Source organism: Hippoglossus stenolepis, chromosome 20 (assembly GCF_022539355.2).
Source record: "Hippoglossus stenolepis isolate QCI-W04-F060 chromosome 20, HSTE1.2, whole genome shotgun sequence".
NCBI classification, from domain to species: domain Eukaryota; kingdom Metazoa; phylum Chordata; class Actinopteri; order Pleuronectiformes; family Pleuronectidae; genus Hippoglossus; species Hippoglossus stenolepis.
In genome coordinates this window covers 11,987,371-11,993,389 of record NC_061502.1, presented here as the reverse complement: position 1 = coordinate 11,993,389, position 6,019 = coordinate 11,987,371, and positions in this window count along the sequence as shown.

Genomic DNA, 6,019 nt, shown 5'->3' with positions numbered 1-6,019 from the left:
AATCTCACTCTGATTCATTATATCTACATGTACATGTAGAGTTTTACGCTTTAGGTTGGTCTTATGTTTGGTAGTCAAGGTTTTTCTGAAAAGCCGGATTGCATTTGATGCTCTTATGCAAGGTTGTGGTTTCTCCCAGCTGAATGGTTTGGATTGTTTATCTTGTCTATGGTCTTATTCAGAGCCTTCATGCAGCATAATGTGCTGTAATATTCAATACATCTGATAGAGCTGTTTTCAGTTTGTAGCATTATGAAGCACATTTTAAATACAGTGCATCTCGCAAGACAGTATTTCATGTGGCAAACCAAGTCTACTTTATACCAAGTGTCTTTAATTTATGGGGTATAGGGTGTAAACTTGACTACATGGGTTTTTTACAGTTCGCTTCAGAGCATCAGCCCTAAAGGAAAATAAATGTCCTTGCACCAGCTCTATTTTAAATTCAAACATTAAAAGCTTTCAAAGCGCTGCATTAAAAGCGATGGATTTACAAATAGCTGGTGCAGCCTGTCGATTGTTAGTGTGTCTTACAGTTTCTCACCTTGAATCTTCTGGTTTCTTTAACGGGCTCAAACAGCTGCTCTGCCACCATAAGCACAGCCGCTGACTTGTGCTCTGACTGTACTGTCAGGTCAACTGCTGTCATGTGCAATCAAGTCAAACAGGAGTCACAGAAAGACACTGAAGAAAGTAATTGTAAAGATGTGGGACTAAAAATAGCAACAGGCCATTTTAATGGGATTTTGAGAGGCAATCAATATCATCACAGCACCTACTGTATGTCATACTTGCAATACACAATGTGCTGTAAAAGGAGCGTTACATGAAATGTCAGGCCATGTGAGGCCACATGCCAGGATGCATGTGCATTATTGCGTTTACAGTATGTGTGTGTGTGCATGCATGAATGAACATGTGAATATTGTGTGTGCACTGGGGTTTGAGGAAGCTCATCTCATCTCCACCCACTCACATGTTGCAGCCTCTTCCTTTCCCAGGGCGACAGTTTTTAATTAAACCCACGGCTCGCGTCAACATCCCAGCTCTAGCATGTTGAATGTATCGCTCCATTCACAATGGAAGACACGAGCCTCATTAATGAATGTAAGGGCATTCATGATTTAACGTTGCGATGTATGTGTAGGCAGAGCAGCTCAATTAGCTCTGCTTTAAGACGCCTGGGGTTCTCTCCACATAATTAACTTATGTGGAGAGAACCCCAGGCGTCTTAAAGCCACAGGCCTTTAATCGTATAGAAAACATAACGCCATTAAAAACATTATTATACCAATCAAAGACATGATGACAGACGAGAGGGGAATCACGTGGTTTCAGAGCACTCGTTATAAATGTGCATTAGTGGAGTCAATATCCATGTTTTCATCTTTGGTTTGGTCTTTTGTCTAAACTTTATGCATGATGTTTTTAAATTAGGCCCAAGCAACATCTCCACTGCTTAAATTTGGAATAAAGCCACTTGTAGAACTTACACACGCACATTTTAGAACTGTAAACATGATTTCCACAGGTGTTGCATGCGACTTTTAAGTGTTACTTCCAGTGATTATAGATCCAGTGGGTCTATAATCACGTGGCCCTCCTTGTATGGCGACCATGTGTTTCCAGTATGTCGATATGTTACTGTGGGTATGTCACCTCAAATCACTTTTCAGAAGGTTTAGAATAAAAAATTTCTATTCAAAAACACTGACGATCACTGTTTTCTTCCTAGTTGATTTTCTTTTTCAACAAATCCAATTTAACGACCAGTGAAATCAGTCTGTTGCTCAATTCCCTCCTAATTCCCCAGGCTGTCTGTGGAATTCAGACAATCTTTAAAAAAAGATATCTCACTCGTATATAGTTGTATACAAGCTGTTTTTAATCATACGTTACAACTAGTGCCTTTGTTGTGGGATATTTACAGTGGCAGGTTAACTTTGCCTTCACATGCTCCTCGGAATGTCCCACTTCCTCGAGTTGTCGTCGTTCCTGTGCTTTGAAGCCGGATTGTGAAAAAAAACATGGATGCTGTAGACACACATTAATCCTAAAAACATCTGTTCACATTGAAAGCTACTACAACAGCAACTCGTGGACCAAAATGTTCACAATCGTCTGAGTTGTTGTTCCAGCTTGAGATGGCGTCACAGGATTTTTTCCCCGGTGGGAACACATTTTTCTGATTATTCCAACATGGCTTGATTGTATTATTTCAGACATTTGCTGCTCTTGTGAGTATTTCAGGCAGCAGGATTGTGTTGATGGGAATGAAACTACCTATGCTAATGTCAAGAAATGAGACCTGCAGAGATGAGGTACATCTATATATTTTAAGTATATATTATTTTAGATGCATTGATAAAACTTGGATGTTCGATGAATCAATTCATTGCTGTTTTGTTTGTTTTCATTGGGTTACGAGCCATTCTCCTATAAGAATTATTTGCGAAGACTTTCTTGTGCACAGAAAGCACTCATTTCATAATATTGTATTGATTTTAGACATTTGTTATTGTGAGTTTCAACAAAAGACCCTTATTTTTCCTTTTCTTCTTTTTAGTTATGCAGCCTTTTTCCCAGATAAACAACCTGCAGCTGTTCTTTGCAGCTCGACAACGATGGAGCCAACATTGCTCCGATCACTCGAGCAGCAGATAATGGATCACGGCTGACAAAGTGATCTGAGTCACAAGTTACAAAATGTTCTCTGGGCCTCACAAGCACAGCGTGGCCCGAGAACAGCTGCCACTCATGAGTTGCCGCATTGACACCTTCAATCACTTTGTATATCATAACCTCTCATTCCATTTTGTACCGTTTGTACAAACAGGACAACTTTCCTGGTGTACGTCTTCCAACATGGAGGCAAAACGCGCTCCGATCAGAGCCTGTGGCGGTTTACCTTTAATGCGAGCTGACAGGTTACTAAATGACTCTGAAGATTGGGGAGTGACATGACGCGTCACCTTCCAGCCTCTGCCCTGTCAACGCTCGGACAGAACCACAAGCGCTGGCTGCATTACACTGAGACGGCTCCAGCCACGACTCAGCGCCCTTCAACTGGGAGACAGTATGACTCCGATTGTAAATTGAATTTATAGACGAGCAGGAAGCAGCAGGTTCCAGCCTTTTGTTTGAGCTCGTAAAAAAACGTCTCACTTCATTTATGTCAATACTGTAAATTTTGAAGAATTAGAATTTAGAAAAACCTTGGATGTTTTTTTTTAAAGCACTCGTAGCACATGGCAGAGTAGATCTTTATGGGTCATAACTGTATTAGTGAATCCAGGCAGTCACACAAAGCACTGGAGCAGGAGGGTTTTGTATACTGAGGACCACAGAGCCATCCCGGTTGGAGACGGGTCGGCTCATTAGTGATTCTGTCTGCGGGGACTTCAGAGAAAACCAGTGACTCAGCCACCAACCACCACTATATCGGGCTGGAGAGGTACAAAGTGAGAGAGGTCGGTTACCTCACAGGTTGAGAGCGAGCTTGACTGTGTGTAAAAGTCATGTGACAGGTCCTGTCCAGACTGTCTCATTCTACATGATTATTTAGCTTATAATTGGCTTAATAATGTCTCTTTTCTTCCTTTCCCCCCTTTTTGTTAAATAAGTAGTTTCTTTGCACCTTTTTAAAGAGTCCTCAGCCAAAAAGCTGTGACCATAAAAAAAAATAATGATTTAGCAGCTCCAGAATGTCGCTGGAGTTTTGGGGGATTGTTTTAAGTTTTTAAACTGCAATTATTTGTTGTATAATTCATTGAAAGATCGCATCCAATTTGATATTTTGAATAAAGCTTCACACCATGTTTGAATATTTTCTAAGACTTTTTTTCTATTTTCTTTATTTCTCTCTCTTTGACACCTACACACAAGTTTCTGCACAAATATATATATATATATAAAAAACTAGCCGACAGCTAGTTAGGCTATAGCTCAGCAAAGTCTGGGCAGCTTGCTTGTCTCTGGCGATATATAACAAAGTCTACTCACTAACACATTTATTACCACATCCTGTTATTTTCACACATTATATTTTGTATGTATTAAAGGTCCAGTGTGCAAGATTTACAACTACACAATAACCCAATAATCTGAAGTTAGACATCCAACTGTAATCTTTACTAAAAATACGTCCAAATAAAGTGACAGTCCCTTATTTTGACCTTTTTAAATCGTCCAATCACAAAACCGTGTGTAAAAGTCAACACGACTACAAAGTCCAGCTTTTTTAATCCAGGCAGGAATCATTTAAACTTTGACCTTTAGCTGGATTTAACAGCATTTTCCTGTTGTGTCCAGGCTGTTGCCATTAGGATATCCTCCCACACTGAGAGGATGAATGACATCCTGACCTTTACTGCTTCCATACTCCCTGTGGAGTATGAAGAGGTATAGTTAGAGACAGTGTCTTTGATAAACACTAATGGCAGCAACGCAACAATATGGCTTTTAACATACATTGAGTCGCTCACATGCTTTAATATATATAAAAGTTGCAAAAATGAAATCATTGGTGCAATCCAAAATCAAAATAAGCTTTCATCTAATTTAATTCAGAATTCACTATTTGAATTTGTGTTTTTCCTTGAACTATCACTGTTATATACAAAAGTTTTAGAGATCTCATCATTTTACCTCAGATGTTGAAGCATCTGTGAGAGAATGTGGAGCAGGAACTTTTTGCTCAAGGCATCAAAGTTTACTTCACAGGCTCAGGTCAGATTTCTACTCCATACACAGTTGTGATTTAACAGCACAGCAGAGATGTGGAGGTGCTCACAAGCGGGGGAGGTTTTTTAGGAACTAGCAGCTTCAGCTATTTGATGCTTTAGTTATATAATCGAACAAGGTTGAAGGAACAAGTTGTCCCAGATATAAAAAGGGTTCTTATGTGCAATTCCTGAAGAATTGTTTTAGGGAGTATTTGGAATTTGAAAGAAGAAGAGAAGTGAAGGAAAAATGAATTAATCAGCAATTTTTTCTTTAAATGCCTGCAGAGCAACTAAAGGCTAATAGGTAGTGAAACATTTAACCAGATTTTTCCTTAACGGCAATTCAAGAAGGTGGAGACCAAAAACAGGGCTAAAAGTGAATACCAAGTAAATGGAAAGAGTTTCATTCCACATAACTGAGAATATGTAATGGTTGTTATTACTGCTTGATTTGACTATCATTACATTTACACAAGTGTGCTTCAGTTTTATTATTTATATTATGACGTGTGAAGTGTTTATTTCTTTCTTGAAACATTCAGCTCAATATCTTTAACCACCATCTGCACGGTTCAGACAGTGAAGGTCAGTAAGTTCAGTTGTCATTGCTCATCTTTAAAACCCTCCACATGAGCCAACCTCTACAAGATAAACGGATGTCCTTTGTCTGAAAGGTGTAGCTCTAATGCCTGAGCTACTTCCTGCTGCTGGGCTTCTGTCATTCCTCAGTGTCGACGGAGACAAATCAGTTGAATTCTTCCGATTATAAAGGGAAGTCTATGGATCAAGAGTATAGACTGATTTCATTTGGTATAACCTGGAAGTGCATTTTCCTAAAGTGCACACCGTTGTACTCTCCTCGAATGATAATGTACATGACAGAAAAAAGAGAAAAATTCCTTCACAGTGGTGGTTTCAGTTTCTTTATCAAAACCCAAAGACATGGAAACTCATAAATTGTCTCTAGGAGTAAAAATGCTGGGATAGACTCCTGGTACATCTGAACTGGATATAGAAAAGTAAAAAATAGACAGAAATGTATGTCAGTACTTCTTAATGATTTCTCATTGAGTCTCCACTGGACTGGTTGCCTGGTAACAGCACACTGATGCCAAAACCTCTGGATATAACTGCAAACATCCAGTGTTTTCCAACACACAAGATACAGTGTGCAAATGAGTGAGCTTTGTCAGTTTGGCATATTTCGGATGGAGTCTATTATCCTCTGTTTCCAGTCTTTACGTTCACGCCTAGCTCCGGACAGACATGACATTAGTTTTGACTTTCAGCCAGAA